Below are 27,185 nucleotides of genomic sequence, written 5' to 3' on the forward strand. Positions count from 1 at the left end.
CCCTTTGTCCGGCGTACCTGGGCTGTGTAAACACTACCTGCCCGTTAGTCACTTAGCTGTCTTGGTGATCAGATTGACTGCCAAGTATAGTGTGTAAACCAAAAAGTGTCTGAGAAAAGTATCCATCAATTCAGAAGTTAATTTTGCCAACTTTAAGGACATGCCTGCAAGGGAGGTCTGTGCCTTGCTCCAAAGACGATTCTGAGGGCTTTGGTATTTAAAGGGGAAAGAGGGAAGTTGTGGTTACATGACTGAATCCATGTGTGGCAAGAGGAAAGGAGCAGGTAAGGGAATAGCCTGTTATGTGTTCTTCTAGCCCTTGGTAAATTGGTGCTTCACTTAAGATAAGGTGAGGGTACAGTAGCTACCTGTGGGGATGTTTAACCTTTTATCTGTACTACTCTGCTTAGGAATAAAAGGAAAAGCAGCTTCTTGCATGACTCAGCTTTCAGCTTAATATTTTCTTTTGGCAGAGTGAAAGTAGGTTCTCAAGTTTTTGTTTTCCTTTCGCAAGTATATACAGGGTTTGGTACTATGCATGGTTTCAGGCATTTACTGAGGGTCTTGGAACGTATTCCCTTGGAATGGATAAGTAGAGACTACTGTATATATACATTGTGGAATGGCTAAATCTAGCTTGCATTACCTCACATAGTTGTCATTTTTGTGGTGGGAACACTTAACATCCTCATTCAATTTTCACACGCAGGTACTGAGTGTCTACCATGTACCAGATTCTGTTCTGATACTGGGGACAGAAGAGAGACAGGCCACACCCTGAACCCATGGAACCAGGAGAGACAATGAATAAGAAAACAAACAAAAAAATTGAGCAAGACGATCTCAAAGTGTGGCATTAGGTAGTAATAAACAAGATGATGAACGAGTCGGCAAGGGATGGGAGAAGGTTATTCAGATAGGATGGTCTGGAAAGGTCTCTGTAGAGGTTGTGTTTGAACTAAGAGCTGAAGGATAAGAAAGACTCGGGGACAGAAGGGACTTGAAATATTACAAGAATGGAAGGGAGGCTAAACTGCTGAAATACCCTTGTGTGCAGGTATGTGTATGTGTGTGTGTGCGCGCGTGTGTGTGCGCGCGTGTGTGTGCATGCGTGTGTGTGTGTGCATGAAAGATGAAAGATGAGGCTAGAGAGAGCCTTTTATTATTGTAAAATATTATGGTTGAAGAGTTTTAAGCTTATGAATGAGACAACCTGAGTATTAGATTTAAAAAGATGGTCCTGGCTACTTTATATGAATTAACGTTTGTGTAAAGTTTTACAGTTTACAAAGTATTTTCCCATTCATAGTCTTATTTTATCCTCATTCCAGACTTGTGAAAGGGTTTTCCTCATTCCCCTTTATTTTTCATTTGTGATAAGAGCACTTAACATGAGATTTACCTTCTTAACAGATTTCAAGTGTACAATACAGTATTGTTAACTGTAAGCATGATACTGTACATCAGATCTCTAGAAATTATTGATTTCGCAAAACTGAAATTTTATGTCCATTGGACAGCAACTCCCCCTTCTCTCCTCCCTCCAGCCCCCAGCAAACACCATTCTACTCTCTGCTTCTATGAGATTGACAGTTTTAGATTCCTCATGTAAGTGGAATCATGCAGTATTTATCTTTTTGTGACTGACTGACTTAGTATAATGTCTTCAAAGTTCATCCATATTTTCACATGCTGCAGAATGTCCTCCTTTTCTAAGGCTGAATAGTATTCCACTGAAGGTATACACCATGCTTTCTTGATTTGTTTACCTTCCAATGAATATTTAGGTTGTTTCTACATCTTGGCTGTTGTTAATAATGCTGCAATAAACATGGGAGTGTTAATTTATCTTCAAGATCCTTATTTCAATTCTTTTGAATAAATACCCAGAAGCTGAATTGTTGGATCCTATGTTAGCTCTATTTTTAATTTGTTGAGGCACTTCAATACTGTTTTTCATTATGGCTGCACCATTCTGCATACCCACCAACTATGAACAAGGGATTCAATTTCTCTATATCGTCACTGACACGTGTTGTCTTTTTTTTGATAATAGACATCTTAACAACAGTAGGGTGATATCTCACATTGTGGTTTTGATTTGCAATTTCTTCATGATTAGTGACATTGAGCAACTTTTCATATAGTGGTTGGCCATTTGTATGTTTTCTTTTTCATTTATTTATTTATTGAGATGGAGTCCCACTCTGTTACCCAGGCTGGAGTGCAGTGGCATGATATCTGCTCACTGCAATCTCCACCTCTTAGGTTCAAGCGATTCTCCTGCCTCAGCCTCCTGAGTAGCTAGAATTACAGGCACGCACCACTATGCCTGGCTAATTTTTTGTATTTTTAGTAGAGACGGGGTTTCACCATGTTGGTCAGGCTGGTCTCGAACTCCTGACCTTGTGATCCACCTGCCTTGGCCTCCCAAAGTGCTAGGATTACAGGCGTGAGCCACAGCGCCCAGCCAGCCATTTGCATGTTTTCTTGAAGAAACATCTATTCAGGTCTTTAGCTCATTTAAAAGTTGTGTTATTAGGTTGTGGGGGTTTTTTTTTTTTGTTTTTGTTTTTGTTTTTTGCTATTGAGTTTTAGCAAATGTGTTTCTTAAATATTTTGGAAATTAACTCCTCATCACATGTATGGCTCGCAAATATTGGAAAACTGGGAATAAATGTGGGTAACTAAGTGTATGAGTCCATTTTTGTGTTACTATAAAGAAATATCTGAGGCTGAGTAATTTATAAAGAAAAGAGGTTTATTTGGCTCACAGTTCTGCAGGCTATACAAGAAGCATGGCACTAGCATCTGCTTTTGCTGAGATCTCAGGATGTTTCCAATCATGGCAGAAGGCAAAGGGGAACCAATGTGTCGCATTGCAAGAGAAGAAACAAAAGAGAGAGGAGGTGGTTCCAGGCTTTTTTGAACAACCAGATCTTTTGTGAATGCATAGTGTGAAAACTCGAAGATGGCACCAAGCCATTCATAAGGGATTTACCCCCACGATCAAAACACCTCCCGCCAGGTTTCACCTCCAACATTGGAGATCACATTTCAACATGAGATTGAGAGAGACAAAACATCTAAACTACAGCACTCTGCAAAGGTCACAGTGGTAGAATTGCACCCATGTCTTCTGACTCAAAATGTCTTCAAGATACTTTTGGACAATCACTACTTTCTTTCACATACTTATTTTTTTATTTCCATTACAATTTTAGTTCTCTAAGTGAATGGACAAAAAATGTCAGTCAGCTGCCTGCTGCTTTACCAGAACCATGTTAAATGCTAAATAGACACTTCAGTTCAGATGTATTTCTTGTACTCAGTCTAGTTGGAGTGTAGTTGGAGAGCCCAGACATATTTTCCTGCATAATTAATAATGTGGGACTACAACAAAGAGCATTAAGAAAGTTACCAGAGATTGTCAAGAGTAATTCTTAAGGAGTTAGGACATGAGGCCTGTTTTATAAAATGAGTAGACATTGGACAGGTCATGGGATGAAGAAGTGCATTTTGAGAGATTTAAAAAATTGGTAGCCAATAATTTAACATCCCAATCCTTACACTCCATAATCATAATACCCACAACTTCCCGCTGCCCCACCAAGTTCCAAAAAATTAAACTGCAATATAAATAAAACCAACATGCCATCTTCACAAAAGTCTCCAGCTAGCAACCCTCAGTCTTTCCAATCACAGAACTGTTGCACAGTCTCTCCTTTATAGAAATTTTGAAACTACTAATGAACAAGCCAGGAATATTTGAAAACAAAAGCACTGAGGTTGAAATTTGTAAAATGCATTTGGAGGATGCAAAGGCCGATGACATTGGTAAAACAGGTTGAGAGTGTTGAACTTTGAGAGGAACATGCATAGAGCTCTGCTTTGGTAAGTTTTAATTTACAGCAGGGAGAATTCAGAATGTCATAGAGACTGAAATCATTTAAAGGGATAGGAGGTTTCCTTGAATAATCCAGGTAGTTAGAATGCAAACAAAGATGTGAAGAAAAAGGACAAATTGGAGAATCACGTTGTGGTCATGTAGAATTGAATTGGGAAGGCCTATTAATTAATGGAGCAACACTCAGCATTCAGTTTTTCTTCAAGAAGAAGGCTATGTTGTCTCATGCTTTATGACGGCAACAGTGTGTAAAGAGCTTGGAACTAGTTCCTTCAAAACAGGCTCATTTTTTTAAACTTGTTTATATGAGTCAGTTTTATTTTACTTTTATTTTAGGTTCACATCACAAAGGAAAACTTGTATCATGGGGGTTTGGTGTACAGATTATTTCACCATCCAGGTAATAAGCATAGTACCCGATAGGTAGTTTTTTAATCCTCACCCTCCTCTGCCCCTCCACTCTCAAGTAGGCTCCTGTGTCTGTTGTTCTCTTTTTTGTGTCTGTGTTTAGCTCTCACTTACAAGTGAGAACATATGGTATTTGGTTTTCACTTCCTGTTTTAGTTTGTTTAGAATTATGGCCTCCAGCTCCATCCATGTTCCAACAAAGAACATGATCTCATTCCTTTCTATAGCTGCATAGTATTCCATAGTGTATATGTATGACATTTTCTTTATCTAGTCTACCACTGATGAGCATGTAGGTTTATTCTATGTCTTTGCTATTGTGAATAGTGTTGTGATGAACATATGCATGCACCTGTCTTTATAATGGAATTATTTATATTTTTTGGATATATACCCAATAATGGGATTACTGGGTTGAATGGTAGTTCTGCTTTGAGTTCTTTGAGAAATCATCAAACTGCTTTCCACAATAGCTGAACTAGTTTATGTTCTCACCAGCTGATTGTAAGCATTCCCTTTTCTTCACAAGCTCACCAGCATCTGTCATTTTTTAAAATGTTTGAAGAATAGCCATTCTGGCCAGGCATGGTGGCTCATGCCTGTAATCCCAGCACTTTGGGAGGCTGAGGCAGGCAGATCACAAGGTCAGGAGATCTAGACCATCCTGTGAATGGTGAAACCCCGTCTCTACTAAAAATACAAAAAATTAGCCGGGCACAGTGGTGGGCGCCTGTAGTCCCAGCTTGGGAGGCAGAGGCAGGAGAATGGCATGAACCCAGGAGGTGGAGCTTGCAGTGAGCCGAGATTGCGCCACTGCACTCCAGCCTGGGCGACAGAGTGCGACTCCATCTCAAAAAAAAAAAAAAAAAAGAATAACCATTCTGACTGGTGTGAGATGGTACTTCATTGTAGTTTTGACTTTCATTTCTCTAATGATTAATGATGTTGAGTATTTTTTTCATGTTTGTTGACGACTTGTATGTCTTCTTTTGAAAAGTGTCTGTTCATGTCCTTTGCCCAGTTTTTCATGGTTTTGTCTTTTGCTTGTTGATTTGTTTAAGCTCCTTATAGATTCTTGTTATTAGACTTTTGTCAGATGCATAGTTTGAAAATATTTTCTCCCATTCTGTAGGTTGTCTGTTCATTCTGCTGATAGTTTCTCTTGCTATACAGAAAAGCTCTTTTGTTGAACTGGGTCCCATTTGTCAATTTTTGTTTTTGTTGCAATTGCTTTTGGCATCTTTGTTATAAAATTCCTTATCCAGAATGGTATTTCCTAAGTTATCTTCCAGTGTTTTTATAGTTTTAGGTTTTACATTTAAGTCTTTACTCTATCTTGAGTTGATTTTTGAATATGGTAAAAGGAAGGGGTCCAGTTTCAATTTTCTGCATATGTCTAGCCAGTTATCCCACCAACATTTATTGAATAGGGACTCCTTTCTTTATTACTTGTTTTTGTCAACTTTATTGAAGATCAGATGGTTGTAGGTTCATGGCATTATTTCTGGGTTCTCTATTCTTTTCCATTGGTCTATGTGTCTGTTTTTATACCAGTACCATGCTGTTTTGGTTACTGTAGCCCTGCAGTATAGTTGGAAGTCAGGTAATGTGACACTTCCAGTTTTGTTCTTTTTGCTTATGATTGCCTTGGCTATTTGAGTTCTTTTTTGGTTTAATATGAATTTTAAAATATTTTTTCTAATTCTATGAAGAAGGTCATTGGAGTTTGATAGGAGTAGCATTGAATCTGTAAACTACTTTGAGTAGTATGGCCGTTTTAACAATATTGACTCTTTCTGTCTGTGAGCAGGGAATGTTTTCTATTTGTTTGTGTCACCTCTGATTTCTTTGAGCAGTATTTTGTAGTTCTTATTGTAGAGATCTTTCACCTCCCTGGTTAGCTGTATTCTTAGGTATTTTATTGTTTTTGTGGCAACTGTGAATGGACTTGTATTCTTAACTTAGCTTTCATGTTGGATGTTGTTGCTGGACAGGAATATTACTTATTTTTGTACATTAATTTTATATTCTGAAACTGTGCTGAAGCTGCTTATCAGCCTTAAGAAGCTTTTGGGCCTGAACTATCAGGTTTTCTAGATATAGAATCATGCCATCTGTGAACAGAGATAATTTGACTTCCTCGCTTCCTATTTGAATGCCTTTTGTTTCGTTCTCTTGCCTGATTGCTCTGGTCAGGACTTCCACTACTATGTTGAATAGGAGTGGCAAAACAGGCTTATTTCTATAAGGAAATAGACTTTAAAGGAGTAATTTTCATCATAATAGAATCCCTTACAATGTTTCTTAACCAGGATGAGGTAAAAACAATTCATTTTGCTTAGGATCACTGTGAATTAATTGTTTAGATTATAATTATTATGAAGTTTTGAACTTCTTGCCAAAATTTAAGACTGAATTCTGCCTTTGAATACAATGATAGACTGATATTTGTTTTTCAAGGACCAAGACTGAAAGAAACCTTATACAAACAGTAGTAGATATTTTTTATAAACATTCAGTGTGGCCTTACCATGCCATACTGACCTTCATCTTTGACCTGCAGAGAAATGTGGCTTATGGTGGTGTGATGTGAAGCCAGACGAAGCAGCAGTGGAGGCTGTCTGGAGAAGCAACTCACGGTGCTAGAATTAACTGGAGAGTTTTTGAAAAGCAGAGATTCCCAGAACCTACTTGTGCGGGTCCTGCCTCAGTGTGCCTGGTGTGAACCCTGGGCACTGGTATTTAGAGAAGCTTTGCAGAAGCTTTCGGTGGTGCTGCCCAGTCTCTTGCTCACTCCCTCTGCTGATGAAGCTGTCCTAAAGGCCTGGTTTGCAGAAGGAGAAAATCTCCTTTTATATTTTTCTTTAGGTTTATTAAAACTTTCTATTAACCTGGAATCAACCTAGGCTTTTTTCCTGGAAAAAAATTTGCTCTTTATTCGTATGTTTATTCGTTCAACAAATATTTATTTAGCAAGCCTTTTTAAAAAGATACAGTGGTCACTTCTAAGACTCATGGGTCAGTTCTTTCATAATGTTTATATTCCAGTGGGGGAAGATTCTTTCAATCAGAAAGAATGAAGGGAAGGAAGGAAGAAAAGAAGGAAGGAAGGAAAGAAGAAGGAAGGAGAGAGAAAGAAAAAAGGGAAAAGAACAGAGGAAAAAGGACCCTAAGGAGAAATATGGCTAAAGGAGTGTTTACTTTCAAAAGAAATATTTACAAATGTGTATGTGTAGGAGAATGGTATGTATTGGTGCAGTGCTCCTGAGTGAGAGGCAGCCTGGTTTGTATCATGTGTAGACCTGAAGGGAGGATGAGAGTGTGGCTACTTGAATCTGGAAAGAAGCTGAATCCTGCACAGTGGGCTATTTGTAGAGAAGCTGCATCATTAGATAGAGGGGCAGAGCCTGGTATAAACTGGGAAAAATTATTCCCAGCACATATCTGATAAAGGATATGTATACAGACTATACAAATAACTCTTACAACTCAATAGTAGAAAAATAACCTAACGAATTTGGCCATTTCCCCAGTAAGTACACAAAAAGGTGTTTAAGAACATTACTCATCAGAAAACACAGATTAAAATCATGATTGACCCACTAGGAAAGCTATTTAAAAAAAAAAGTCAAACAATAACAGATCATAGCAAGGATGTAGAGCAAGTGGAACTTCATACATAGCAGGTGGGAATGTGAAATGGTACAACCGCTTTGGAATATACTTTGACTGTTTCTCCTAAAGTTAAAAATACACTTGTCAAAGGATGCAGCAATTCCTTACCAAAGCATTCGCTCACCGCCCCCAAAATGAAAACTATGTCCATATAAAGACTTAACTTGAATGTGCATTGTAGCTTTACTTATAGTGGCCAAAACCAAGCATGACCCTAATGTCCACCAAGAGGTGAATAACTATACCTTTTGTGGTATAGTCACAAAATGTAATACTACACAGCAATAAACATGAAACAAGCAAACTACTATGGCATGCAGTTCCAAGGATGACTTTCAAAAACATTTTGCTGAGTGAAAGAAAACAGACATTAAAAAGCCCTTAGATAGAATTTTAATCTGCAGGACAGGATAAAGTCTTATAGGGAGATTATGTAGACAGGGAAGAAAATGAGCCGGGTATTAATTCTAGAGTTTTCCAGTATTTCCAGGCCAAGCAGAAAAAGATGATCCAAAAAAGGAGGCTATGGAGATACAGCCCAAGGGATAGGAGGAAATCTGGAAGGAGTGGCACCACTGAAATCAAGAGTAGAAGGAAGTGGTGGCTGTCCTTGTCTGCTGCTGCCGAAAGAGCAAGTGCAATCAGAACATGGAAGTGACCATTGGATATAACAAAACAGGGCACATTGGTGACCTCGACAAGAGCTGCCTCAGTGAAGAAATGGGGAAACAGTGTGACTACACATGTTAGCAGAGGAAATGTGATGAAAGGAAGTAGAAATGGCAGCTCCTGACAACACTAGCCAGCTGTTTTGAATTGAAGGACTGCATAGAAATAGGGCACAAGCTCATGCAGGACAAAGGGAGGTTAATTTATGTTTTATTAGCTTGTGTTTTGTTTGTTCATTTTAGAATTGGAGACACTAGCCCATGGTTGTATATGGAAATGATCTGGCAAAGAGAGAGAAAGAGAAGTAGATGACTCAGAAGAAAGTATAATTGCAGAGGAAAATAGAATGGAATTGCAACAGAATGAAGATAATTAAAAATACATAGTGTCCTTTTAATTTATTGCTTTCCTATTATATATTTACTTTTTAATTCAAGTATTACAACAAAGTCCCCTTATCAATCATCTTCCAGAAAACTTTGATCTCAAAGTTACGCTTGGTTTATTCATTGTATAAACACCAATTTGATTTTACTTGCTGGAACAAGTAAGAGGGAAAGAGTTGGAAAATGAATTGATGCAAGGGCTCTTAATGGAATTAACAAAGAACAGGAAAGAATACTGCCAGAGAACTAAGTGACAACTTTCTTTCTCAAGACAACAGGGAGATAACCATGAAAAGATCAGATAGAATAAACACAAGAGACAGCTACATTCATGTATACAACTTTAGCAATGATCACTTGTATAATATTTATAAATAACCAAAATGCAACAAAACTGGAAAGAAATAAATGTTTAAAATAGCAAAAACAAGCAAAGGCAAATTTAAAAGGTAAATGATGAAGAAAAAAGAAACCACATGGTCCACAAAGGGATAATAAACTTGTAAAAGCTATAACAAGTCAATAAGAAAAAATGGAATCAATGATTGTTTAATGAATAGAAACATGAAATTACTCATAAAAAAGAAATAGAAATAGTATGCAAAGGACCTTTTATTTACTACTGATGGAAGTGTAGTTTTGGGTGACTTTTCTGCAGAACTAATTACTACTATAAATCAAAAGCCTTAAAATGCCCTTAAAAATTGACCCAATAAGTCAATTTCTGGAGATTTCCTGAGGAACTAATCAGACTTATCTATAATGGTTTTATGTACAAGAGTGTCTGCTATAGGAGAAAAGGGAATAAATGCTCCAAGCTTTCAATATGGTAAGATTCTACAGGAGCATTATAAAATTATACTGTGGTGAAATATTCATGCTGTGTTATGAAGCAGAAAAAGACATTTCACAAAGCAATATATACAATATTATCTCATTTTAATGTATTTCACATACGCTGGTAACAATGAAAAGCATATGTGACTAAATATTGATAACAGTTATTGCTGTATTATGGAATACAGTTAATTTTTACTTTTATTGTGCTTTCATATTTCTCTCCAAAGTGTTAGAGTCATAAAAAATGCCACTTTAAAAATGTTAACTTGTGTATCTATTTTTAAATCCAATCTCTCAAATAACTATTGAGTTAAGGAGGAAAAATAAAATTAATGAGAAAATAACATACTTTTTAGCTTTCACTTTGCCATCGTCATAAATGTCTTTATTATTCTGAATAAAAGGAGGAAAATAAATAAACTACCCAACCAAGAAACAAGTGTCAACAAAGACATTTTTAAGAGAACAGGAACAAGAACATAATAAACCTAAACTAGAAATAATTCAAATAAATACAATATATGTAATAATAAAAATTTATTTTATATGATGACTGAAAAAATTTTGTAACAAATCTAGAAAAGAAAAAAGAATGAAAGTGCATATATGTAAAGAGAATTTTTAAGTTTACAAATTGTAAAATAACATGTCATATAATCTCAATTTGTACGTGCATGATGTATGTGTAAACACAAAGACTTGAAGTGAAAACACTAAAATGTTAACAATTGTTCTCTCTCTGTGATGGTATTACAAGTTATTTGTTGTACGTTTATATTTATGTTTATTTCCCACATTTTACCATGACAAATATTTAAATTATATTTTAAGATAACATTATAAACACTTCTTCCTAACAGAATGCAACTATATTTCTCATACAGATGAATGCAAGTTCACTCTTTCTCCAAAGCAGGAAGCACAGAGTGGACCCCTGTGAGGAGGTGGCTGCAGTCACTGCATTCATCCCAGTGTGATGTTAAGCCTTCGTCTCTTTTAGCCACCATTGTACCTTGGACATTCTATAACCTAAAGGCTAGATTGTAAAATTAACCACCAACACTCAGTGTTGTGCGCAATAAGCAAGGAAGAAAATGTGTGTAGCTGCTACAGTCTTTGTTTTGATAATAAAACTAGTTGATTGGTTAAAAAATAACATTATAAGATACTTGAAAACACAAATTATAAGTAAATACTCCATATAATTATAAATAATTAAAATGTCTAAAAGAAATTGAAAATACAGAAAATATAGGCAATCAAATATTAAGCATATTTAATAATTACAGATAAAGATACCAATTTCTTAGCAACAGTATTTCTGAATCATAAAATTAGATAATTTAAAATGTCTTTCCCTCACCTGAATTTTCCACAAGAGACACATACCACTTTTGTTTTAACTGAGTTTCACTCTATTGCCTAGGCTGGAGTGTGGTAGACAGATCATGGCTCATTGTGGCCTACACCTCTTGGGCTCAAGTGATCCTCCTACCTCAGCCTCCCAAGTAGCTGCAACTACAGACACACACCACCACTTACATTTTTTTTAGTTTCTATAGAGACAGAGTGTTGCTATGTTGCCCAGGCTGGTCTCAAACTCCTCAAGTGATCCTCCTACTTCAGCCTCCAAAGTGCTGGAATTACAGTTGTGAGCCACTGTGCCCAGCCATGACACATATCACTTTTTAATAAAGGAAAATAGTATTTATTGCTCGAAACAAGAAGGAAAAGTAAATAATGTGATTCCTTTTAAAAAATACATTGTATATTCTTACTTGTAAGTAGGATCTAAACATTCAGTACACACAGACACAAAGAAGGGAACAGTAGACACTGCGGCCTGCTTGGGGGTGGAGGGTGAGAGGATGGGGAGAACTGAAAAACGACCTACGGGGTACTATGCTCACTACCTGGATGATGAAATAACTCATACACCAAACCCCAGTGACAAGCAATTTACTCATGTAACAAACCTGCACTCGTAGCTCTGAACTAAAATAAGAGTTAGAAGAAAAAAATACTGAAAGAAAGTGAAAATAGCAAAAACCTCCCAAAACACCAATGTCAATGTTTTCAAAATTCTATCAATTTCCTCAAAAGCTACACTTGTACGTATATATAGTTAGTATTGATGGTGAAGGTGCTCAGACTTTCAAGAAATGAATAAATCCCATTCCATATAAACAGTCTCACAGAACAGTAAAAGTTACTGCGTGCAATTCAATTTTCACACATAAGTATTGCAAGTGTAAATCTCAGTTCACAGCTTTGACCATGCGAGGAATGAAACTTTTTGTTTTTCTTTTACAATTCAGGATGGCAGCATTTTAATCCTGGTTTCCTCAGGATTCTGCTTAAATTCTATGGAGTTTACTAGGTACCACAGTGTCACAGGTGACTATTTGATTTAGCCCTCAATGACACTTATTAATGGAGGTATTGATTGATTGGTTCATTATCTGCTATGTTCCAGGCAGCTGGTGGCATGTCCATTGCCTAGGCAGTTAGTTGTGTATGGGGCCTTCCCTCTTCCCCACCTGCCTGGTCTTTTGGGGTTTTGTGGTTCTCTCTGCCACTCCCATGCTGCTCCAGTGTGCTTGGGGATTAGTCTGCTCTTCCTGGATCTTGCTGTCCCTCCAGGAAACCCTGAATGTCTCAGATCCACACATCAGCCTGGAGTTTCTGTCTTCCCCTTGGGGCATGGTCTGGGGAGGAGTGTGCCGAGGTCACTCTTTCTTGGGCCTACAGATATTTTCATCTCAAAGTTTCTTTCCAACTCTATGTCTCTCCCTAATTTAAGGAGCAATAATCTTGGTCGAGAATCCTTGCAGTTAATAATTTTCTTACCATCCCATAAGAACTTTCCTCTCCTTAAGGGTCCATTTTTTTTCTCTCATTTTTGATATTTCATGCCTGTTCTTAAGATAATGAGCACAGGTGGCCAGGGCATCACTGTGGGAGAAGGCCAAGGGAAATATTGAGACAATAAACTCTTCATATTGCAAAAATATTTCCAATATAAAAATGTAACTGGCTGGGCATGGTGTCTCACATCTGTAATCCCCGCATGTTAGGAGGTCGAGATGGGTGGACCACTTGAGGTCAGGAGTTCGAGACTAGCCTGGCCAACATGGTGAAATCCCATCTCTACTAAAAAATATAAAAATTAGCTGGGCATGGTGTCAGGTGCCTATAATCCTAGCTACTTGGGAGGCTGGGGCAGGAGAATTGCTTGAACTCAGGAGGCAGAGGTTGCATTGAGCGAAGATCGTGCCTTTGTACTCCAGCCTGGGCAACAAGAGCAAAACTCCATCTCAAAAATACAAAAAAAAAAAAAAAAAGTAACTGAGATAGCACACATAAAAATGGAGTAGACTACTCAGGAGGCTGAGGTGGAAGGACTACTTGAGCCCAGGAGTTCAAGGCTGCAATGAGCTGTGATTGTACCACTGCACTCCAGCCTGGGTGACGGAGTAAGAGTTCATCTTGAAAAAACAAATGGAGTTGAACAAGCAGAAGAAAGAACTTCAGCACTCGAAGACAACGTTTTCAAATTAACCCAACCCATCAAAGACAAAGAAAAAGGAATTTAAGAAAATGAACAAAGCCTCCAAGAAGTTTGGGACTATGTTAAACATCCAAACCTAGAATAATTGGTGTTCTTGAAGAAGAAGAGAAATCTAAAAGTTTGGAAAACATATTTGAGGGAATAAGCGAGGAAAAATTGCCTGGCCTTGCTAGAAATCTAGATATTCAAATACAAGAAGCTCAAAGAACACCTGGGAAATTCATTACAAAAAGATAATTGCCTAGGCACATAGTCATCAGGTTACCTAAAGTCAAGACAAAGGGAAGAATCTTAAGAACTGTGAGGCAAAAGCATCAGGTAACCTATAAAGGAAAACCTATCAGATTAACAGTAGATTTCTCAGCAGAAACTCTACAAGCTAGAAAGGATTGGGGTCTTATTTTTGGCCTCCTTAAGCAAAAACAATTATCAGTCAATAATTTTGTATCCAGTGAAACTAAGCTTCATAAATGAAGGAAAGATACAATCTTTTCCAGACAACAAATGCTGAGAGAATTCCCTACTACCAAGTCAGGACTACAAGAAGTGCTAAAAGGAGCTCTAAATCTTGAAACAAATCCTCAAAATACACCAAAATAGAACCTCCTTAAAGCATAAATCTCACCTATATAACAATAACACAATGAAAAAAAAAAAAAAGAAGAAGGTATTCAGGCAACAAATAGCACAATGAATAGAATAGTACCTCACATTTCAATACTAACATTGAATGTAAATGGCCTAAATGCTCCACTTAAAAGATACAGAATTGCAGAATGGATAAGAATTCACCAAACAAGTTTCTGCTATCTTCAGGAGACCCACCTGACACATAAGAACTCACATAAACTTAAGGTAAAGAGGTAGAAAAAGACGTTCCATGCAAATGGACTCCAAAAGTGAACAGAAGTAGCTATTCTTATATCAGACAAACTTTAAAGCAATGACAATTAAAAAAGACAAAGAGGGACATTATATAATGATAAAAGGACTAGTCCAACAGGAAAATATCACAATTATAAATATATATGCACCTAACACGGGAGCTCCCAAATTTATACAACAATTACTGCTAGACCTAAGAAATGAGATAGATGGCAGCACAATAACAGTGGGGGACTTCCATATTTCTCTGACAGCACTGCACAGGTCATCAAGACAGGAAGCCAACAAAGAAACAATAGACTTAAACTATACCGTAGGACAAAGGGATTTAACAGATATTTACAGAACATTCTACCCAACAACTGCAGAATATACATTCTATTCATCAGCAGATGGAATATTCTCCAAGATAAACCATATGATAGGCACAAAACAAATCTCAGCAAATGTAAGAAAATCAAAATTGTATCAAGTAATTTCTCAGACCCAGTGGAATAAAATTAGAAATCAACTCCAGAAGGAACCCTCAAAACCATGCAAATACATGGAAATTAAATAACCTGCTCCTGAATGATCATTGGGTTAACAATGAAATAAAGATGAAAATTAAAACATACTTTGAAATGAATGATAATAGTGACACAACCTATCAAAACTTCTGGGAAACAGCAAAAACAGTGCTAAGAGGAAAGTTCTGTGAACCTCAAAAATTTGAGACAGGTCTCAGTTAATTTAGACAGTTTATCTTGCCAAGGTTGAGTACACGCCTGTGACACAGCCTCAGGAAGTCCTGATGACATGGGCCCATGGTGGTCAGGGCACAGCTTGGCTTTATACATTTAGGGAGATAGGAGACATCAATCAATATATGTAAGAAGTACATTGGTTTGGTCTGGAAAGGTGAGACAACTTGAAGCAAAGGCAGGAAGACTAGAAGCAGCGAGGGCGCTTTCAGGTCACAAATAGGTGACACAGGATTACATTCTTTCAAGTTTCTGATTAGCCTTTCCAAAGAAGGCAAATCAGATATGCATCTATCTCAGTGAGCAAAGGAGTGACTTTGAATAGAATGGGAGGCAGGTTTGCCCTAAGCAGTTCCCGGCTTGAGTTTTCCTTAGTGATTTGGGGACCCAAGATGTTTTCCTTTCACAGTTCATAGCATTAAATGCCTACCTCAAAAAGTCTGAAAGAGCACAAGCTGACAGTCTAAGGTCACACCTCTCAGAAGTGGAGAAGAAACAAGAAAAATCCAAACCCAAACCCAGCAGAAGAAAATAAATCACGAAGATCAGAGCAGAACTAAATGAAATTGAAACAACAACAACAACAAAAATACAAAAGATAAATGAGGCCGGGCGCTGTGGCTCATGCCTGTAATCCCAGCACCTTGGGAGGTCAATGCAGGTGGATTCACAAGGTTAGGAGATCAAGACCATCCTGGCTAACACGGTGAAACCCCATCTGTACTAAAACTACACAAAATTAGCCAGGCATGGTGGCAGGCACCTGTAGTCCCAGCTACTTGGGAGGCTGAGGCAGGAGAATGGCGTGACCCCGGGAGGTGGAGCTTGCAGTGAGCCAAGATTGGGCTACTGCACTCCAGCCTGGGTAACAGAGTGAGACTCCGTCTCACAAAAAAAAAAAAAAAAAAGATAAATGAAACAAAAAGCTGGTTCTTTGAAAAGATAAATAAAATTGATGGCCCAAATACACTCAATTAGAAATGAAACAGGAGCTATTACAACTGACACCACAGAAACACAAAAGATTATTCAAGACTACTATGAACAGCTTTATATGCATAAACTAGAAAACCTAGAGGAGATGGATAAATTCCTGGAAATATACAATCCTCCTAGATTAAACCAGGAAAATATAGAACGTCTGAACAGACCAGTAACAAGCAGCAAGCTTGAAATGGTAATTTTTAAAATGCCAATAAAAAAAAAAAAGTCCAGGACCAGACAGATTTACAGCTGAATTCTATCAGACATTCAAAGAAAAATTGGTACCAGTCCTATTAACACTATTGTAAAAGACAGAGAAAGAGGGAATCCTCCTTAAATCATTCTATGAAGCCAGTATCACCCTAATACCAAAACCAGTGAAGGACATAACAAAAAAAGAAAACTACCAACCAATATCCCTGATGAAGATAGATGGAAAAATACTCAACAAAATACTAGCTAACCAAATCCAACATCATATCAAAAAGATAATCCACCATGATCAATTGGATTTTATACCAGGGATGCAGGGATGGTTTAACATACATAAGTCAATAAATGTGATACACCACATAAACAGAATTAAATACAAAAATCACATGATCATCTCAATAGATGAAGAAAAAATATTTGAGAAAATCCAGCATCGCTTTATGATTAAAACTCTCAGCAAAATTGGCATAGAAGGGACATACCTTAAGGTAATAAAAGCCATCCATGACAAACCATAAGCCAACATTATACCAAACAGGGAGAAGTGGAAAGCATTGCCCCTGAGAACTGGAACAAGACAAGGCTGCTCACTTTCACCACTTCTATTCAACATAGTACTAGAAGTCCTAGCCAGAGCAATCAGAGGAGAGAAAGAAATAAAGGGCATCCAAATTGGTAAAGAGGAAGAGAAACCATCATTGTTTGCTGATGATATGATGATATACTTAAAAACCCTACAGACTCATTCAAAAAGCTCCTAGAACTGCTAAATGAATTCAGCAAAATTTCAAGATACAAAATTAACGTACACAAATCAGTAGCTCTGCTATATACCGACAACAACCAAGCTGAAAATCAAATCAGGAACTCAACACCTTTCACAATAGCTGAAAAAAAATTAAAACACTTAAGAATATACCTAACCAAGGAGGTGAAACACCTCCACCGGGAAAACTAACACTGCTGAAAGAAATCATAGACAACACAAAGGGAAACACATCCCACGCTCATGAATGGGTAGAATCAATATTGTGAAAATGACCATAATGCCAAAAGCAATCTACAAATTCAATGCAATTCCCATCAAAATGCCACCATCATTCTTCACAGAATTAGGGGAAAAAATTCCTAAAATTCATATGGAACCAAAAAAGAGCCCCCATAGTTAAAGCAAGACTAAACGAAAAGAACAAATCTGGAGGCATCCCATTACCTGAATTCAAACTATACTATAAGGCCACAGTCACCAAAACAGCAGGGTACTGGTATAAAAATAGGCACAAAGAACAATGGAACAGAATAGAGAACTCAGAAGTAAAGCCAAATATTTACCGCCAACTGATCTTTGAAAGGGCAAACAAAAAAATAAAGTGGGGAAAGGACACCCTATTTAACAAATGGTGCTGGGAAAATTGGCAAACTACATGTAGAAGCATAAAACTGGATCCTCATCTCTCACCTTCTACAAAAATCAACTCAAGATGGATCAAGGACTTAAATCTTAAGACCTGAAACCATAAAGATTCTAGAAGATAACATCAGAAAAACTCTTCTAGACAATGGCTTAGGTGATGACTTCATGGCCAAGAACCCAAAAGCAAATACAACAAAAACAAAAATAAATAGATGGGACTTAATTAAACTAAAAAGCTTCTGTACTGCCAAAGAAATAGTCGGCAGAGTTAACAGACAACCCACAGAGTGGGGGAAAATCTTCACAATCTATACATCTGACAAAGGACAATTTCAGAATCTACAAAGAACTCAAACAATTCAGCAAAAACAAAACAAAACAAAAACAAACAAACAAAAAACGAACAATCTCATCAAAAAGTGGGCTAAGGACATGAATAGACATTTCTCAAAATAAGATATACAAATGGCCAATAAGTATATGAAAAAATGCTCAACGTCGCTAATCATCAGGGAAATGCAAATCAAAACCACAATGTGATATCACCTCACTCCTACAAGAGTCACCATAATCAAAAAAATTATAATAATAGATATTGGTGTGGATGCAGTGAAAAGGGAACACTTTTACACTGTTGATGGGAATGTAAACTAGTACAACTACTATGAAACAGTGTGAAGATTCCTTAAAGAACTCAATGTAAATCAACCATTTGATCCAGCATTCCCACTATTGGGTATCTCCCCAAAAGAAAAGAAGTCATTATATGAAAAAGATACTTGCACACACATGTTTATAGCAGCACAATTTGCAATTGCAAAATTATAGAACCAGCCCAAATGCCCATCAGTCAATAAGTGGATAAAGAAAATGTGGCATATATATATCATGAAATACTACTCAGCCATAAAAAGGAACAAAATGATGGCATTTGCAGCAACCTGGATGGAATTGGAGACTATTATTCTAAGTGAAGTAACTCAGGAATGGAAAGCCAAACATTGTATGTTCTCACTCATATATGGGAACTAAACTATGAGGATGCAAAGGCACAAAAATGACACATTGGACTTTGAGGACTTGGGGGAAAGGATGGGGGTGGTGAGGGATAAAGGACTACAGACTGGGTACAGTGTACACTGCTTAGGCGGTGGGTGCACCAAAATCTCAGAAATTACCACTAAAGAACTTATTCATGTAATCAAACACCACCTGTTCTCCAAAAACCTATTGAAATAAAAAAGTAAAATAAAATAAATTTTAAAAAGAAAAAATAAATTGAGTAGACACCACTTAGGGTGGCTGCCTGACTCCAATTCACTTTTCTCGGAAAACTCTCCCAATACACAGTGGTTGCTGCCAACCATCCTGTCCATGGTAAGGAGCCCTGCCTCCTGCTAGAGTCAGTAAATATTTGACTCAAACTGAGCCCATCGAATTTTGTGCCAGGATTGTGTAATTTGGAGCTGAGAATCTAGAGACATATGAACCTACAAAGTGGAAACTATGGGCCCCACGGTGTATCCGTAGAAGCACTCTATGGGGACAGCCATGAGCCCCTGGGTGGAAAACCTCGGATCTGCCCTGGTTCCGCTTCCAATAAGCTCTTCTGTGATTCCATTCCGTAAGCCCTTCATTGCAACGTACTCCAACTGGGGAAACAAACAAAAGGATAAACACAAACAAATCCAGGAAGATGCAAATCAACCTATTCCTGCAAGTCTCCTCACTAGGGAGAGAGGCAGTGCCATGAGCAGTAATAAAATTGAAGACTTTATGTTCACCCTATCTGGGGGCTGAGACTCAGGGTGACCATATAGTGTATTTTCTAAACTGGATCACTTTGCAAGTAAAAGTGCATTATTAATTATGTTGGAATAGGAGCTGCAGTCTGGTATACAAGGACAAATGGTCACTCTTCCCAGACTGCACCTGATGCATCTTCCTCAATCCAAAATCTGTGATAGAATGGGTAGCTGCAAACCAAAGACAAAGGAGGGCTTACAAATGATGAAATTGTCTAGGAAGATTTCTATGTGAAGGAGTCTGCAAAAAGATGCAGGAAAGCGTAACTCCCATGAAATGAATAAAAAGCAGAAGCATACAGGCCTAGCTGAAGGCAAATCAGAAAAGGAAGCTGGAGGTTTTAAGTCTCTCTGGCAGGAAGAGTTGCTTTCTGCACTGCGCCAGAGCTGAAAATGGCTGCTCCATTGTTCAAAATCATTGTTCAACATTGTCCAACACCATTTTACTTTCTATAAACACCGCGACACTCTTCCTGGCAAGTTTCACGGTGTGAGCTTTCCAATTTTACATCCAATATTCTGCGGTTTGCACATGCACATGAGCTGACTGGAATTCAGCCAGGGTGGGGTGTAAAACAGAGACGAAAACCAGAGCAATGCTCTAAGGAAGTCTCATCCAGTTCAGAACTGTCCTGTGCAGCTGTCTCCCGAAGGCGCCCAGCACGGCAGTGTGCTAAGGCTTTCTAGCTTGTGACTGCTGGTAAAACAGGAGAGATCATCTCCTATAGCAGAAGGTCTCTGATGGAAAAGATCCACAACCAACACAGAAAATAATGTTCTTGAGGCAATTAGGAAAAGATGACCTTTCAAAAAGACTGAGTACATGATATAGCTTGAGAAAAGAATACTGGCTTCTCTTTTTTTTGTAAATAATTAATTCTTTTTCAAGGAGACATGCAGTATAATTCCACAATAGATAATTAAGATGGTCTGTAGTTGATGAAAACAAATGGAAAAATGATAATTGTAATAAAAGTGGAATTCTATATTGAGCACTGATGATGTTCCAGAGACTGTGTTAAGCATGCTAGTTTAGTGCCTCATTGCTCACAGTGGTGAGAAGACGTGTAATATCTGCATTTTACAAGAGAAGAGACATTAAGTTCGCATAGCCAGTGAATGGTAGGTAGAGCTGGTTTGAATTCACATCCGGCCAGTCTGAAGGAGTGTTGATTGTCATTCCAAACTACCACAGAGTCTTAGCGCAGATAGGGATCTAAGCAGAAGCTTCTCAGAGCCCCACGTGTGCACACTGTACACTTAAGTCAGTGAACTGTGCAGTAGGCATTACAGGCCCTGTGAAGAGGACTCTTAATGGGTAATGTATTAATTGGATATTACTCCAAAAGCAATGTGCACTTAATGTCAATAAATTAGAATCCCATTTACAGTAAGTATAATTAACCCACTGAATATCCATTACTAGCCAGCTTTCTGCAGAGAAAGATCATTTTATTAAAAAACTTTTTTTTTTTGAGACAGTCTGACTCTGTCACCATGCTGGAATGCAGTAGCACGATCTCAGCTCACTGCAACCTCTGCCTCCCGGGTTCAAGCAATTCTCCTGCCTCAGCCTCCTGAGTAGCTGGGACTACAGGTGCCCGCCACCACACCCGGCTAATTTTTTTTCTTTTTTTGAGACGGAGTCTTGCTCTGTCACCAGGCTTGAGTGCAGTGGCCGGATCTCAGCTCACTGCAAGCTCCGCCTCCCGGGTTTATGCCATTCTCCTGCCTCAGCCTCCCAACCCGGCTAATTTTTGTATTTTTAGTAGATATGGAGTTTCACTGTGTTAGGATGGTCTCGTTCTCCTGACCTTGTATCCGCCCGCCTCAGTCTCCCAAAGTGCTGGGATTATAGGCATGAGCCACCGTGCCTGGCCTACAATGTCATTTTTTAATAAATATACTTTTTTTCCAGAAGTATACAGCTAATATTAAAATATTTTTAAGCAACCGTCAAGCAGCAGGTTCAGTAAGTCTCCTATTCAGTAGGAGGGTGGAACTTTCTTTGTACTCAGTGTAAGTAAACTAAGTATGATTTTCAGACTCTACATGGAAAATGGCTTTTCCCTGCTTACATCAAACAAGTAGACAATTTATCAACACATCACTTCTGATTATTTCACGTTTGAGTGAGAGCCACAGTTTAAAACCCCAGTCCGAACAATGCATACATGCTCTCTTTCTGACAGTGGAATGAAGGAAAGGTATACCATTCTGACTTTAGTATACGTCCCCAGGAACGTGTTTACACTGAGAAGCGTGTGGCATGATGAAAGTCACTTGGCAGTTTGGCCCTTTCTTCTCTTTGGCAGTGGGAGGCCATGACAGCCGGAATTCTCACGAGCAGCAGCGGCCCTGCGGCCCTCAGCAGAGGGACAGACTGGAAGCAGATGTGGCACAAGTCTCCCGATGTAGCTTCACTGTTGACTCTCAGGACATCTACCCGGAGACTTCCTGCACCAAGAAGACCTTGAGGCGAGATAAATAGGCATCTTTCTTTCAACATATTAAACAAAAGTGGATAACTTGATGAAGTAGCTGCAAATCAAGGTCACTTGCTTTTAGAAATGAGGCCTTATAAAGTGAAGGTGAATTGGAACATCTGGAAATATTTTTGAAAATAAATCACTACTCAACTGAAACATTAAATAGCATTTTTTTTTTTTGGCAAGTGATCTATCTTAGCATTACTTAGAAATGAACTCCTGGCAAACTACAGACTTAATGCTCTCCGATGAGATCAGCATGTAATTTGTTGTATTCTTAGGATTATTGTGCTTGAACTATTTCAAGAGTTGGCCTGTCAGGAAATGAGTTTAGGGTGAAGTGGGGATGACAGGCACTACAATTTCTCAGAGCAGATTTTTATCAATCTGTGTTCAAGTGGAGACCTGCATAAAGTCAGGAAACTTTACAGGAAATTGTCTATACATACTTGGTTGAGAATCTTATTCCCATAAAACCACAGTTAAAGTAAAAAACATGTGAAAAGCCATATTTGATGGAAGTAGAGACACTCTATAAAAAGAAACAGGAAAGCCCCAGAGTGGAATTAAACACACAAACTCACATTTACTTCAAAGAAAATAGAATAACTGTGTCAAGACCTCATATGATGGGAACCTCCTCTTTGCAGAAAAAGCAATGCTTCCTGTTTTGGGTTTTCATTATGTTTCTATAAATCCCTGAGAACAGAAAGTGTGATTTCTGATCATTCTTCAACTACCATGTTTATGATAAAAGGCAACATTTGTGTGTGGGGGTGTGGGTGTGTGTGTGTGGGTGTGTGTGTTCTTCTCTGTGAAATGCTTTGGCCAACACAAAAAATTAGTGGTGTAGCAAAATATTTTTGTGTGTGGAAAAATAAAAAAAATCATAAACAAAATGATACTAACTATAGTAACAATGATGCCAAGATATGCTAACATGAGAACAGCAGGGAAAAGGTGTTTACAAACAAATGAGCCAGGGACCTGTAGGAGGGGCTGAAGAAAATTGTATTGACTTTATTTTGTTTATGTATTTTTAAATTAATAGCCCTTTAGAAGATCTTAGGAGTACCCTGTAGACTAACATACATTCTGGAATTTCTTTTCCTGAAAAAGAGCTCTGATCAGCAAGAATTATAGGTTTTTTTTTGTTTTGTTTTGTTTTGTTTTTTTGTCTGTGTAGGAGTGTTTCTTCAATGATTCATTTCATTGTTTTGAGAGCCTCAACGAATTGGTAAGAAAATATTTAAGATGGATAAGAACTCATTTTCTTAGGAAGAAGAAAACATTTCTGGAAACTTGGAAACACCCATTCAGCATGTGTAAGGAAGTGAAATAATCTTTTATAACGTGTATACCAGTAAGACACAGAATGATATTGTTCTTTGTTAAAAGGTGGCAGGAAGGATTCCTATCTCACTGCTGAAGGAATATCTCACAGTCCAAACAGATGGTTTAATCTGTTCTCCTCAGTAGAACATTGACCAGTAATAATGTTAATTGGCACCAACCATCTATGTGACAGTCTAACTTTAGAGAACAGTGCGATTTTATTTATGTGTCCCTAAGAATGTCTTTATTCTAAAATTCAGAGTGTACTGCAATTTTGTAAGTGGCTTTGCTCCCACAGTTGCTGGGATCTAAGTGAGTTCACCCATCAGATCAGAGAACTTATGTCCAGTACTGACTTTACTTCAAAACATTTCCACATCCATCTGGGGTCTTTCACCAGAGACCTTTAAAACTGAGATGAAAATCTATTTTAATACATTGAAATGTATTCAACTTTAGCAAATTAAAATGTATTAGTGGCCAAATTGTCGTTTGTTTCACTTGGGCTGATTTCCTCTGTCTAGTTATCTGCTAACTCCAAAAATATTTGTCAATAGAAATACTAACTAGCATTTATTGAATGCTTAACCAAATGATAAGAAAATTGCTATAACTGATCGGGCATGGTGGTTCATGCCTGTAATTCCGGCATTTTGGGAGGCCAAGGCAGGTGGATCGCTTGAGCCCAGGAGTTTGAGACCAGTCTGGGCAACATAGTGAGACATTGTCTCTACAAAAAATAAATAAAAAATTAGCTAGCTGTGGGGTGCGTGCCTGCAGTCCCAGATACACAGTAGGCTGATGTGGGAGGATAGTTTGAGTCCAGGAGGCAGAAGTTGTGGTGAGCCGAGATTGCACCACTGTGCCAGCCTGGGCAACATAGTGAGACCCTGTCTCAAAAAAATTGCTGTAACTGAGTATTAAATTTAGCCAACACAAAAAGATGCCACAATAAATGTATAATGCTTACTGGAAGATTTTAAAAAAATCTTGAAGGAAAAAAAGCATGTTTCTGGCCATATCCTTTAGACAAATATTGCCCTATAAATTTTGCTTTGACAAATATTTGAGCGCCTATTTGTACCAAGTCTATTGTGGGCAAAGGTGAATATATTGATGCACAAAATAGGTAAAACCCCTGTCCTTTTGCATTCTGTAGGCAAACAACTAATAAAACATATAGGATGCCAGATGATGCTATGAAGAAAAATTACAAGAGAAGTGACATAGGGTGAGGTGTGCTGGTCTCCAGGATGGCCTGGCCAGGCCTCATCGGAAGGTGACATTTGAATTTCCATTGCGAGGGATGCGAGGGAGTGAACCATCTAGAGAAAGAACATTTAGGGTGGAGGAAATAGCCACTGTAAAGTCCTGAAGCTAGTACAGTAATACAAGATCTTTTCATCTGATAATCTTCCACACTACCTATATGGTAATATCCTTGTAGAGAGTTCAAAATAAAGTTGAGCCTGTGCTATTTAATAGGAATATCTTTCCTTAGATACTTGGGCAGATACTTTATTTGGGACTGGTACCAAAGGAAGTGGCTAGAAAAGTAAGACAGAAGGGAGGAAAGTCAAAATAGGGTATGTTCATGAGCTTGTTTCTGGGTGCACAACTAGGTCTCTGTTCACTGGGACCCCATTCACACAGAAATCTCTCACTAGACAAAGGTGTCTGGGCACTTATTTTTTATTATCATTTTTTGCAGAGACAGTGAGGGTCTCACCATGTTGGCCAGGCTGGTCTCAAACACTTGGCCTCAAGTGTTCCTCCTGCCTCAGCCTCCCAAAGTGCCAGGATTACTGGAGTGAGCCACAGCACCCAGCCCCAGGGCATTAATTCACTGCATTTTCTTTTCCATTGGTTGACGATTTTCCTGAGCACTTTACCCTCCTCCACCTCAAGGTTTCTGATGATTGGCTGTCCCCCAACTTCAGGAAGAGCCCAGAGGAAGCAGGGCAGAGAGATACCTGGTAGAAACCTGTGGGCGACAGCTCACCACGCAATGCATCATGGACGACTGCCGCAGAAGAGAATAGTTACTGGTACTTTCTGCTCAGTGCAGATAGTCTGTTTCTAACGAGCGACAACATGAAACAGACAGTGTGACTATACAGTTGACAGTATGTTATAAAAATGTGAGAGCCCAACTTACCTCTCTTGAGCAATAAGCCAATATGCAGACTTATCAAAGAGACTCTTTAAGGTGCTCACAGGCAACACCCTTTAATTTTAATTTTGTGCAAAAAATGCTGGAATTTGCTTTAAAAATTTAAGAAAACCTTGTTGAAATCAAGGACATTGATAGAAGAAACAGTTTGACTTCAAAACTTTTCAGAGAATTTCAGTAGACTCCAGTTGGCTTTGAATAGCATTAGATTTTCTCCAACCTCTCAGAAGACCCTTAAAAATATACCTCAAATACCTGAATGTGTGATGCATTGAGTAAAGTGAGTTACTGGGTAACATTGGAAGATCCCTGGGCTCAGTCATCACTCTTCTTCTTCTCTGTCTACAGTCACATGCTTGGTGCTGTCCCCATCTCTGATGGCTGTAAATTCCATTTGCCTGCTGCTGTCCATGAACGGAAGCCTACCCAGGACCCTCTCCTGACCTGGAGACCCATACATCCAACTGCCTGCTTGGCAGCTCCCGTGGATGTTTCGTGGTCAGCATTCTCAGCAGTGAAATCCTGAACGCTCCTCCCCAAATCCACTGGACGGTCAGCCCTTCTGTCCCCAACACCTAAATTGGGATTGAATCATCTCCTGTGTCTGTCTTACTTTATTTGTTTATTTCAGGTGCAGAGCATTGTTCTGTACTTATGACCTGCTGCATTCTCTCTGGAATCACTGGAGGCAGGTTGGGAGGAAAGGATGGCTCTCTGTTTTACTTTAATTATCCCCTACACAAACACTTTATACGTTGAAGATGTGTGACCCACAATGCATTGGAATAAAACTGTTAAGTAAGCCACATTGCTTATAAGCAATACTCCAAACTACTACTGTTGGTGGGGAGAATTAATGTCACTATCCAGAAAGTCTTGTGACAAACTTTTTTGGAGACATCTACTTCAAAATCAGTTTATTCAAAAGAGATTAACATGTTCACTCCCACCCCTGCCCTACACGCTCACGCCGTCAGTGTGACAGGGAAGGTCCAGGGAAGAAGTGCTCCCAGATCACAGACAGTCCATTGCGGTGTGAGAGACCCACCTCGCAGTGAGGAAAACAGTGCGTTTTATAGGAGCACGAGTCCACTGGTAATGTTCACGAAGGCTGCTATTCAGTGGATCTTTCAGCAAGTGCATACACAAAGATGATGACTTCCTATGAACAGTTACAAAATGTTCAGTCTTCTGACTAGGTCGAGAGAAAAAACAAAAACAAGAAAACAGACAAACAAAAACAAACAACAAAAAAACAGACATCCCAGGTTATATACAGCTGTCTGCACTGGCAGGATGCTCCCAGTGAGGGGAACCCCAGCTTGGAAAGCTCCCAGCAGGCACTGCCAGGTAAGCAGCTCCTCTTAAAGAATGCAGTCTCTACTGGGTTGTTTAGCCTGTGTGTGCCACACGTTGATATTCTGCCCAAACAACAGCTGTTTTAACTGAAGTGGAATATTCCACGCAGCACTGATACAAAGGCAAAATACCTCTTCGTTGTATATTTTCCTATCTGGAAAATATAGGCTTTCTCAATTCCATAAATGTAAAAAAAAAAAAAATTACAGAAAATGTAAAGCCTATTGCCCATATTGGAAAGCCTGTTTATGTTGTGACATATTGTTACATTCAAATTATATAGGAAGTTTCCTGGCAGTGCTCATTGCTGAGACCAGTTTGTTTCTGAA

At 38.5% G+C, this 27,185-nt stretch overlaps 1 long non-coding RNA gene across 2 annotated transcripts; it reads left to right on the top strand.

Annotated features, from left to right (window-relative positions):
• The first annotated feature begins 121 nt into the window (after positions 1-121).
• Positions 122-26,827, top strand: LOC144340149 (uncharacterized). Of its 2 annotated transcripts, XR_013415875.1 has the most exons (4): positions 122-284; positions 23,176-23,226; positions 24,484-24,603; positions 25,846-26,827. It is a non-coding gene; the product is annotated as an uncharacterized LOC144340149 (long non-coding RNA). The 2 variants fall into 2 exon arrangements; XR_013415876.1 differs by lacking the exon at positions 24,484-24,603.
• Positions 26,828-27,185: the final 358 nt, after the last annotated feature.

This window comes from Macaca mulatta, chromosome 3 (assembly GCF_049350105.2).
Source record: "Macaca mulatta isolate MMU2019108-1 chromosome 3, T2T-MMU8v2.0, whole genome shotgun sequence".
NCBI classification, from domain to species: domain Eukaryota; kingdom Metazoa; phylum Chordata; class Mammalia; order Primates; family Cercopithecidae; genus Macaca; species Macaca mulatta.